The following is a 12187-nucleotide window of genomic DNA, read 5'->3' as shown; positions in this document are numbered from 1 at the left end:
AAGTTATCCAGAAGATCTAACTAAGATAATTCATGACAGTGGCTATATGAAACAACAGATCTTCAATGTAGATGAAACAGCCTTATATTGAAAGAAGATGCCATCTAAGACTTTCATAGCTGGAGAGGAGAAGTCAATGCCTGGCTTCAAAACTCCAAAGGACAGGCTGACTCTTTTTAGGGGCTAATGCAGTTGGTGACTTGAAGTTGAAGCCAATATTCATTTACCATTCTGAAAATCCCAGGGCCCTTAAGAATTATGCTAAATCTACTCTGCCTGTGCTCTGTAAATGGGACAACAAAGCCTAGATAACAGATCATCTGTTTACTGAATATTTTAAGCCTACTGTTGAGATCTACTGCTCAGGAAAAAAAAAAAAATCTTTCCAAATATTACTGCTGGGAATTCCCTGGCAGTCCAGTGGTTAAGACTCGGTGCTTTCACTGCTGTGGGCCCAGGTTCAGTCCCTGGTCGGGGAACTACGATCCCATAAGCCACGTGGCTCAGCCAAAAAAATAAAATAAAATAAAACAAAAATTCTGCTCATTGACAGTAAATCTGGCTATACAAAGAGCTCTGATGGAGCTGTGCAATGAGGTGAATGTTGTTGTCATGCCTGCTAACACAACATCCATTCTGCAGCCCATGGATCAAGGAGACTTTCAAGTTTTATTATTTATTTATTTATCTCTTTATTAACATCTTTATTGGAGTATAATTGCTTTACAATGGTGTGTTAGTTTCTGCTTTATAACAAAGTGAATCAGTTATACATATACATATGTCCCCATATCTCCTCCCTCTCGCATCTCCCTCCCACCCTCCCTGTCCCACGCCTCTAGGTGGTCACAAAGCACCGAGCTGATCTCCCTGTGCTATGCGGCTGCTTCCCACTAGCTATCTACTTTACGTTTGGTAGTGTATATATGCCCATGCCACTCTCTCACTTCGTCCCAGCTTACCCTTCCCCCTCCCCGTATCCTCAAGTCCATTCTCTAGTAGGTCTGCGTCTTTATTCCCGTCTTGCCCCTAGGTTCTTCATGACCATTTTTTTTTTTTTTTAGATTCCGCATAAATGTGTTAGCATACGGTGTTTGTTTCTCTCTTTCTGACTTACTTCACTCTGTGTGACAGACTCTAGGTCCATCCACCTCCCTACAAATAACTCAATTTCCCTTCTTTTTATTGCTGAGTAATATTCTATTGTATATATGTGCCACATCAAACATGTGGAGCACTTCATGAATTTGCGTGTCATACTTGCGCAGGGGCCATGCTAATCTCTGTATCGTTCCAATTTTAGTATATGTGCTGCCGAAGAGAGCACAAGTCTTATTATTTAAGGAATACGTTTCATAAGGCTATAGCTGCCATAGACAGTGATTCCTCTGATGGATCTGGGCAAAGTAAACTGAAAACCTTCTGGAAAGAACTCACCATTCTAGATGCCATTAAGAACATTCATGAGTAATGGGAAGAGGCCAAAATATCCACATTCACAGGGGTTTGGAAGAAGTTGGTTCCAACCCACATGGATGACTCTGAGGGGTTTAGAACTTCAGGGGAGGAAGGATCTTAGGATGTGGTGGAAACGGCAAGAGAACTAGAATTAGAAGTGGGGCCTGAGGATGGGACTGAATTGCTACAATCTCATGGTAGAACCTGGATGGATGAAGAGCTACTTCTATTGGTGGGCAAGGAAGGTGGTTTTTTGAGATGGACTCTACTCCTGGTGAAGATGCTGTGAAAACTGTTGAAACTACAACAAAGGATTTAGAATATGACATGAACTTAGCTGATAAAGCAGCGGCAGCGTTGGAGAGCATTGACTCCAATTTTGAAAGAAGTTCTATTGTGGGTCTAATGCTATTGAACAGAATTGCATGCTACAGAGAAATGGTTCATGAAAGGAAGAGTCAATCCATGCAGCAAACCTCATTCTTGTCTCATTTTAAGAAATTTCTGCAGCCACCCCAGCCTTCAGCAAACACCACCCTGATCGGTCAGCACCACCAATGTGGAGGTAGGACCCTCCACCAGCAAAAAATTAGACTCGCTGAAGGCTCAGATGAGGGTTAGCATTTTTAGCAATAAAGCTCTTTAAAATTAAGGTCTGTATATTGCTTTTTCAGACAGAATTCTATTGCACACTTAACAAACTACAGTATAGTGTAAACATACTTTTATATGTACTGGGAAACCGAACAATTTATGTGACTGGCTTTATTGTGATACTCATTTTTTTGAGTCTGCAATATCTCCGAGGTGTGCGTGTATGCATAATGTGTGCTTAGGTATAATATGTACTAATTAAATACATTTGGGTAAATCCTTTTAATGAAATGCTAAGCAGAATGCACCTGAGAAGGTGTAAATTATCAAAAATACTTTTCTCTCAGTGATAGCCAGTGATTTAAATTTCAGCAGCAACTGAGGATATAGCTAAAACCCTTTTAACCAACACAAGTTTGGCTGATTCAGAATGGAAACTCCACGTAGAGCAGAAGTGTGGCTTCAGGTACGCTGGGAGACAGGGTATTTTATGCCTTTGGTTTGTTTCACATTCTAGCTGTTCTTTTTCTTTGAAGTTTGAACGCAGAGGTCAGGCACTAAACTATGCCTCACATGGGCACATATATCCACTAGCAAACTCATTTAATCTTCAGGCTTCTGTAAACGCAGCTTTGTTCATATAGTTATTTTCTTAGTATGAACAGGGAGAGGAGAAATCGATGTTGGCCTTTTTTTTTTCCCCCCCAGGAATTTTTTTTTTTTCTTTTTCTCTCACTTAAAAGCATAGGAATTTCATGAAATTCATTCAGCCTACAGCTGCAATCTACAACTAGGAAGAAACACTGTCCCTTTATATTGCCTATAAATAATCTGGTCTTTCTCATGCGCAGCCTAACTGGTCAGTAGACACAAAAATATTTAGTCCTATCAGGTTTTAACCTTAATATCATTTGATCTTTTAACAGGCCCTTTAGGTAATGCACGCTCTTTTTTAGAGAGAAGATCAGGATCTCAGATTTCTCAGTCTTCAAAGGCCATGCTGGCCTCTCCCCAGAATGGCATCTGCCCGGGGCCAAAAGTGTCATTTAGGCAACCTTGGGGCTGAGGGGAGGATGGGTCTATGGTCACATTATCCTCTCTCTAAATGGACGTGGATTGCCCCGCCCACGTAGGCAATTGAAATTGTTTCTTGTGGCTGTTTCTGTCGAACTTGGCCCCGGCTTGGGTCTCCTTGGTACTGGGATCTCTTTTGAGTGTCTGTCTTCCATGCAGGCCCACCCACAGTGCCCCTCCAGCTCTAGTTTCATGGGCACTGGACCCACCCCACCTCCGCCCCCCGGGGCCACATACTCTGCAGGCGTATTCAAATGTCCGGGTACTGAGAACAGTCAAGAAAGTAGATGTTAAGACCTCCTCTGCTTAATCATTCTGCCCAGTCTGATTTAACCTGACCTTGTTCCAGGTTGGTTCAGAGGAGCTCAAAACGGAGATGGATGCTCTCTGTGTCCCCCTCACTGAGCTGTGGCTCTGTGTTAAAGCCTGGAGACAGGAAACTGGGGGACGCGCACCTCACCATCTCACACTTCATTGTTTTCCCCTTAGAAAGCAAGTAGAATCTTCCATCTGCCCACTGGGTTCTGAATTTCACAACAGTGTACTTTGATGTGGGTCTGTTTTCATCCATTTTTGTTGGGCCCTTGATGGGTCCTTTCAGTCTGGTAACTCAAGTCCTTGAATTATTGGAAATTTTCTTGGCTTGTTTCTTTGATGAATTCCACTCCTCACTTTTTCTTTTCTCTCTTTCTGTATTGTCTGCTATTCAGATGTTGGAGATATTGACTGGTTTTCTAATTTTCTTGTCTTTTCTCTCACATATTTCCGTTTTATACCTTTACTACATTTTATATTTTTTCAACTTTGTGTTTTCAACTTGTTTTTCAACTCTTTTATGAAGACTTTCATTTCTGCTCTCAAGTTTCTAAGTTCTAAAAGCTTCTGCTCTCTCCCATTTTTTCTTTCCTCCTTTCTTTCTCTTGTTACCTAAATATTCTTTTTAAAATAATATCTTTTCTTTTTTATTGGATGCAGTGTCTTTACTTACTATTCTGAGACTTTAGTGATGGCTTTGTTTAAAGTTCCTCATGCAAAATCTCCATTTCCTCTAAGGTGAATTTTTATTTATTTGTTTTTTCGGAATTTTTAAAATTAAAGTTTAGTTGATTTACAATGTTTCGGGTGTACAGCAAAGTGATTCAGTCATATATATGTATATGTGTGTGTATATATATATTCTTTTTCAGATTATTTTCCACTATAGGTTATTACAGATATTGAGTATAGTTGCCTGTGCTATACAGTAGGTCCTTGTTGGTTATCTATTTTATATATAGTAGTGTGTATCTGTTAATCCCAAACTCCTGATTTATCCCTCCCCCCTTCCCCTTCAGTAACCATAAATTTGTCTTCAATGTCTTTGAGTCTATTTCTGTTTTGTAAATAAGTTCATTGTATCATTTTTTAAAGATTCCACATATAAGTGATATCATATGGTATTCGTCTTTCTCTGACTTACTTTCCTTAGTAATGGTTATCCCTAGGACCGTCCATGTTGCTGCAAATGACATTATTTCACTCTTTCTTATGGCTGAGTAATATTCCATTGTCTATATAGACCACATCTTCTTTACCCATTCATCTGTTGATGGACATTTAGGTTGCTTTGTTTGTTTTATTTGCACCTTCCAGGTAGGATGCTCCCCTCAGATTCTGGTGATGCTTGACAGTGGCTCATGATTGGTGTGGAAGATTAGCTACACATGATTGATGCGTAGATTTAGATCTCATTGAGTGAAGCTCTCATCTTTTGAATTACTGCTGTAGACACCCAGCCGACCTCCTTAGTGATCGTCCTTTACCTTGTTCACTCTTTAGGGTGTAGACCTTATTACAACTCTTACTTGGGAAAGAGGACCAACCAGGGCTCTGGTTGGATTGGCTAGCAGGCTGAATGAAGCCAGCACAGTGTTATTTGATTTTTTTATTTTTTTTATTTTTTATTTTTTATTTTTTTAATGCTATTCTTGTCTGCTTACATTCTTTTTTTTTTCATTATTTTTATGTATGGCTGTGTTGGGTCTTCGTTTCTGTGCGAGGGCTTTCTCTAGTTGTGGCAAGCGGGGGCCACTCTTCATTGCGGTGCGGGGGCCACTCTTCATCGCGGTGCGCGGGCCTCTCACTATCGCGGCCTCTCGTTGCCGAGCATAGGCTCCAGACGCACAGGCTCAGTAATTGTGGCTCACGGGCCGAGTCGCTCCGCGGCACGTGGGATCTTCCCAGACCAGGGCTCGAACCCGCGTCCCCTGCATTGGCAGGCAGATTCTCAACCACTGCGCCACCAGGGAAGCCCTATTTGATTTTATCTTAAAGAAAAAATAACTTTTCAGCACAGTGATTTTGAGACAATTGAATGTGAGTGCCTCTGAAGTCACAGTCTCTCCAGTGGTGTCACTCGATTCTTCTCCAACCGTCCGGAAGAGAAACACAAGGAGGGTGAGAAGCTCCCTGTAAGGAGCTCACTGTCAGGATGGGGAGGTGGACGTGCACACACACCATTGTTGATGTACTTTCTGTGGCTGGAGGAGGTGTTTACGACAAGTCAGGGTACAATTTACTTTGCCTGGGGCGTCAAGAAAGGTTTCAGAGAGATGGAATCAGAAGGTACATAAAATAAGTACCTACACGTAAACTGGATTGAAATGGACATTTCTTTTATTTATTTATTTATTATTTATTTATGGCTGTGTTTGGTCTTCGTTTCTGTGCTAGGGCTTTCTCTAGTTGCGGCAAGCGGGGGCCACTCTTCATCGCGGTGCGCGGGCCTCTCACTGTAACGGCCTCTCTTGTTGCGGAGCAGAGGCTCCAGACGCGCAGGCTCAGTAGTTGTGGCTCACGGGCCTAGCTGCTCCACAGCATGTGGGACCTTCCCAGACCAGGGCTGGAACCCGTGTCCCCTGCACTGGCAGGCAGATTCTCAACCACTGCGCCACCAGGGAAGCCCCGAAATGGACATTTCTTGACCAAAAGCCCTGTCTTTAGCTCTCCTGCCTTAGGGCTTGCTTCACTTGTCCTGTTCAGTGACTGCTTTGACTCAGTAATTTTCATAAGTGAACTGATTTTAACATTCTTGGGGGCATAAATTAAATACAGAATATCTAATTTGGACCTGTGTATTTCATTTGCAGACCCTGGGTGGGTCTAAATCTACTTTGCAGGCTTTCATTGTTAATCTTGAATTTTTTTGAAACAAATAAAATATTTAAGACATTTGTGTGGGACAACACTGTAGCAAATTGTGTTTGGTTTGATCCCATGTTAGGACTCAGTCATGCCAGTTCTTTTTCTCTGTTTTGTTTGATGAAAACAAATCAATTTCGTTTAGCGCAAGTACATCGCATTTCCACTAGAGGGAGGAGAAGTGCTAATTTTAAACATTGAGGGTGGAGCTGTACTTTTTGCCGAGATAATCACTCCCCTCATTACACACAAACTGTGATTGGAAAAACAACGGTGGTTCCTTTCTTTTTTTTTTTCCTTTCATTTTTATTTAAATATCTGCTCTAATGGGAGAACAAAGGACAAACCGTGGAACATTTCTAGGTCAAAGTAGCAAGTATTGAAAAGTGGCTAATTTTTTGCTTCAAGAATTCTAAACACAGCCCTGGGGTCAGAAACATTTTCAAAAGAAGAGCTTAGTGATCAGAGAACTCCATCTCTTTCTTTAATAGTTCTGGAAAATGAGGCCCAGAGAGAGACCTGCCCTGCCCAGGGTTGGAGAATTTGCTAGTAGCAGATGCAAATATAGAAATGTTGCCCAGTTCTTTTTCTAGAGCTCTTTATAATGCAACAGATTTGGTCAGCATATCTGATGCCATAAATGTTACAGACACATACCTACATATATGTTTTTGTACATGTATATGTGTGCATATATTTTCCTCCCTCTGACGTTTATGATTTGAGGTCTGGCATTAAGAAATATTCTGGGGCTTTTATGTGTCCTCGTTTACTTGCTCTTAAACCCTCCCCATCCCAACTCCCCTCCTTGTATTACTCTAGATGCAAAAAGCAGTGCTTATGTAGGGTATGGCTAATGGATTCAGCATGGTCCAAGAGCTGGTAATTACCGATCAATCACCAAAATACCATGGTTTAAAAAACGCACTATAAACTTTCCTGTGAAGTCTCCAAAATTTTTATTAACATGCATGACATTAGTGGTTGTACTTATTTTGCCATAATTGAGGGTGTGTCCCGTTTCTCTAGAATAATAAGGCATTTGAGGGAGCTCTCATATTTCACTTCTGGCTGAACCCGGTCTGTAAGCTCTTACAAACATAATGCATTTTGTGCTCATCTTTGAGGTAGGAAAGATTATTTTCCGAGTTTTAACTGAAATAAACCACAAACACACACACCCAAATTTTTTATTCTGAAGTTTTTAAAAAACAAAAACAAAAACAAAGCAAGGCCATTTACCAATGAGTGCTTTTTGAAGCCATAAAAGATTTTTCAACATTTTCTCTAGTCAGAATTTTCAATAAGGAGTTTTCCCCTTATCCCTGAATAGTCTGACTAGAAGTTCTGGTCTATTTCTACCCGAGGAGAGCTTCATTAAAAGTGAGTGTTAGGCTTAGTGTTGGGGACTGTGGAGATGCGTGTATAAAAACTGTGGTCATTCTTTTTTTTCCCTTCCATTTTTATTGAGATATAATTGACACACAGCACTGTGTATGTTTAAAGTATACAGCATAATGATTTGACTTAATACGTCATGAAATGATTATCACAAGAAGTTTAGTGAACATCCTTTATCTCTCTTTTTTTAAATTAATTAATTTATTATTTATGTTTTGGCTGCGTTGGGTCTTCATTGCTGTGTGTGGGCTTTTCTCTAGGTGCAGTGAGCGGGGGCTACTCTTCATTGCGGTGCGCGGGCTTCTCATTGCGGTGGCTTCTCTTGCTGTGGAGCACGGGCTCTAGGCGCATGGGCTTCAGCAGTTGTGGCTCATGGGCTTCTGTAGTTGTGGCTCGCGGGCTCTAGAGCGCAGGCTCAGTAGTTGTGACGCACGGGCTTAGTTGCTCCGCGGCATGTGGGATCTTCCCGGACCAGGGCTCGAACCCGTGTCCCCTGCATTGGCAGGCAGATTCTTAACCACTGCGCCACCAGGGAAGTCCCATCCATCATCTCTTATAGATATAAAATTAAATAAATAGAAAAATGTTTTTCCTTGTGATGAGAACTCCTAGGATTTGCTCTCTGGACAACTTTCATTTATAACGTACGGAAGTGTTAATTATATTTATCGTGTTGTACGTCACATCCCTAGTACTTACGTATCTTACAGCTGGGAGTTTGTACCTTTTTACCACTTTTATCCTATTCCCCTCCCCCCTCCCCCGCCTCTGGTAACCACAAATCTGATGGTGGCCACTCTTTTAATGAAAAGATGTATCATCTTCCACTTTTATGTGCATAAATATAAGTGAAGTAATGAGTGAAAGCACTTCTGGCTGTAAGCGGACGTAGGTGTCATTCCCAACTGGGTGGATCTGTGACCGTGCATAAGTTACTCTCTCTATTTGCAAAGCAAAACCATCAGGCTGGAAGAGGACCAAGGGCCCTCCACTTTCAGTGGCCATAGTTTCATAATTGCATAATGAATGGAATTCACCTATGACCCTAAATCCCTTATAATTTTTAACAGGATTGCAACACAGGGTGTGTTGTTTTTATACCATTCCGTTACTGTTTTAATAACTTGGGAAAGCCTGGTGTTGGTATGTAATGTGTTACATTGTGTGCTGGTTCCCACAAAACGTCTAGGTAAATTAGTCTTCTGTAAAAAAATTACCTTTAAGTTCCTTAAGGGAGTCTAGTGTGACTTACAGTGTGACTAACGAGGATGCAGCTGTCACTCCTGCTCAGTGGAACCTCTGTTTTCCTCCTAAGAACTGCGGCGGTAACCTCGACCCTGGTGTTTCTGCTGACACTCTGCTGCCCCCTATAGTCTGCTCTTTGTGCAGCACCCAGTGTGATCCTTAAAAGTCACCTTGTTCATCACACTCAGGGGTCTTCCTTTAAGTCTCTTTTTGGTATTTCTCCTAAAAGGCCTTCCACATTACTTGATCTGAAATACCTTTCATCATCCTCTTCCGCTTAGCGCTAACTCATGCCTACCTGTCTCTCTCCATGTCTGTGTCCGTGCCTGTGTGTTTGTCTACACCTATTGCATTTATATCCATACCCATAACTATATATCTGTACTCATAACCATATCTCTATCTATGTCCACGTCCACACTTATAGCTATATCTCTGTCTATAGTATGTGCGTGTTTATCCGTACTTCTGCACTAGAATATGCCCTCTATGAAGGCAGAGGCTTTCTTTTTCTTATTGCTTTAATCCCAGTGCCTAGAACAGTGCCTGGCATATAATAGATGCAAAATAAGTATTTGTCAAACCGAGGAACAAATCTCCCGCTTGTCAGGATTTGGGTTTTGGCTTTTATTAGCTCTGTGGACAAGTTACTTAACTTCAGTGTGACTTTATTTTCTCATTTCTCCATCAAGGACATCATCATTTCCCTCAAAGATCTGATGTGAGAATGAAATGAGATGATACAAGGAAGAGGAGCTGCCAGTCCTGGCCCAGAAAAGGCACCAAGTTAAGGTTAATTCCCTTCTTCCTCCTTCTGTCTTGTTGAGCACATTCTGACTTTCACAAATCTGTGGGCCTAAAGGGAAACACACCTATTAATATTCACTGCTGAGTCATTTCCAGAGCTGGCAAACTGAGCCTTTCCAGCTCTGGAAGATTATAAACATAGACACTGTTTTCCACAGGAGAGACTGCCAAAACACAGAGATGATTTGCCCACGAGTTTAAGCATGGCAATGGTAAATATATATATGCATATAAAGTCAATAACAATGGCAGCTTATTATTTAATTTTATTAATAGACAAAAATTAAGAGTTAAGAGCTATACTTTTGCTATCTAGGTGACATGAGCTTAAGCATTTACCCCATCACCCAGCACAAGAGATCATGTTTCAAAAATGAAAAACTTTCAGGAAGGCCTCTTTCCATTTGTATTTAAAAACCAAATGTTTCCAACAGAGAATTATCTCCCTTAGAAAGAGAAACGACTTTAGTCAATAAAAATATTAACCCTAAACATCTGCTAAGAGTCTCACATGCATTATTGCACATATTGTTCACATTAAATCTATGAATCATAATACTGTTATAATCTTATATCTATTTAGAAGTGACTTAACCAGCCCAAGGTCACAGGGCTAGTTAACGGTGGAGCCAGGAATCATGCTGTGTTTGCCTGACCCTGGAACCAGCCAGGGCCCCTAAGCACTGTACTTGGAGGCCTCAGGTGAAAGCAAAGCCAGTCCCAGTGACCGTTCAATCTAAATATATAATTACATCAAAACCAAAAGATGAAAACTGAAAAACAAATATACCCAGATTTGTATAGCTTCGTATTTGTATAGCTCTTTGTTAGTTACAAATGGTCCCTTTATAAGTCATCTCAGTCCATCCTATGTAGGATTGGGTGAGACTTTATATCACTTTATAGATGAAGGAGGAGAGGTTATACGACTTCACTGAATGCCTCCAGGTAATAAGCAGTAGAGCCTGGACTCCACCTTCTGACTGTAGATCCTTGTTCTGTCCCCTGCTTTCCTTGACTTTCCAGGAGAAAACCTTCTCTTCCATAGTTAGAGACTTGTTACCCATTGACAGAGTATCTTCTAAGTGTCAGTTCCTCTGGTAGCTGGTGTGAGCACGCAGGTCTTAGATAAACACAGACACTACCCCTCCTCTCTGGAGGAGAGACACAGATAAAAAACAAATAAATACATACGATGTTAGTGCCCTGGTGGTGTTCGTGCCACAGACAAAATTTAAAATGTGTGAAGTAGATAGGGAGAACCAGGCTGGGGAGAGGGTTGAAGTTTTAACTTGGGTGGTGTGGGGAGATTGCTCCGCTAAAGAGATATTTGAACACCCGGGAGAAGTGAGAAGGCCAGCCGTGTGCTTATCAGGAGCAATGTGGCTCCAGACAGACACGACTGCACGTGCCAAGGCCCTGAGGTGATGGGAGGATTCTTGATGTGTATGAGGAATAGGAAGGAGGCCATGGGAGCTGCATCAGCTGGGCAGCAGATGAGTCTACGACTCCGAGGGCTGAGTCTACAACTCCGAGGGCTGAGTCTACAACTCCGAGGGCTGTGTCTTCCGCCGTGGAGGCCAAGGACCGGTAAGTTCAGCAGATCTGAGGCTTTGGTGCTGACAGACAGGCATGTGGAGGGAACCGCCCTCAGCAGGTGGAGAAGGGGCCCTGAAGTAGCCGGAAATCAGAAGTGATTCAGGCACAGATTATGTCCAGCCTCTCCGTAAAGGAGCCAGTTCTGTATCGTAAATGTGCTGAGCGTTCGCGGAGGACGGTGAAGCCCAACGGGATGAGCACCAGTTACGAGCGTTTGAGGAAAAGCCTCAGCAGGAAACGGCCGTCTCTCTCCACAGATTGAAGCCTTCCTGGCAGAGACCACGCGTTTTTATCACATTTCCCAGAAGAGCTCAGGTTCTCTGGGTCCGCATATATGAATTATCTAGAGTGAAGTCAAATGGGGCAAAGTCACGCGAGTCTTTTTAATTAATCGGATTCATAAGTGCCCACTGGAAGGCAGCACTATGGATCCCATTTTTTCCCTATTTGACATTTATGTAGCCCTCTTTACCATGTAAAATATCTTATCCCTTTTTATTGTCACAGCAAAACTGTGAAGTAGGGGAGTAGGAACGATATCGTCTTTCTCTCTTTCCCTCCCTCCCTCCCAATCTCCTTCCCTCCCATCCTCCTTCCCTCCCATCCTCCTTCCCTCCCTTCCTCCCTCCCTCCCTTGAGGAAATGGAAAGTTAAATGGTACTTGATATGATGGGAAGTGCTGGAACTCCAGAGACCTCAGTGGCTTCCTCTGTGTGGCCTGGTCAGACCCCTCCAGAAGGGGACACGGTGCCAGGTCCGGCTGTGACAGTGTGGGGTGGGACAACGGGGGCCCTGCCGGAACCTGCAGGCCCTCTGTGCGGCCTTGTTG

At 42.3% G+C, this 12187-nt stretch overlaps 1 non-coding gene across 1 annotated transcript; it reads right to left on the bottom strand.

Annotated features, from left to right (window-relative positions):
* Positions 1-1223: 1223 nt before the first annotated feature.
* On the bottom strand, positions 1224-1327 carry LOC137778213 (U6 spliceosomal RNA). The gene has a single exon (XR_011076792.1). It is a non-coding gene; the product is annotated as a U6 spliceosomal RNA (small nuclear RNA).
* Between the last annotated feature and the right edge of the window lie 10860 nt (positions 1328-12187).

This window comes from Eschrichtius robustus, chromosome 15 (genome assembly GCF_028021215.1).
Source record: "Eschrichtius robustus isolate mEscRob2 chromosome 15, mEscRob2.pri, whole genome shotgun sequence".
Lineage (NCBI taxonomy): Eukaryota > Metazoa > Chordata > Mammalia > Artiodactyla > Eschrichtiidae > Eschrichtius > Eschrichtius robustus.
Note: the sequence above shows the minus strand (reverse complement) of the source record. Positions and strands in the feature narration are given on the sequence as shown.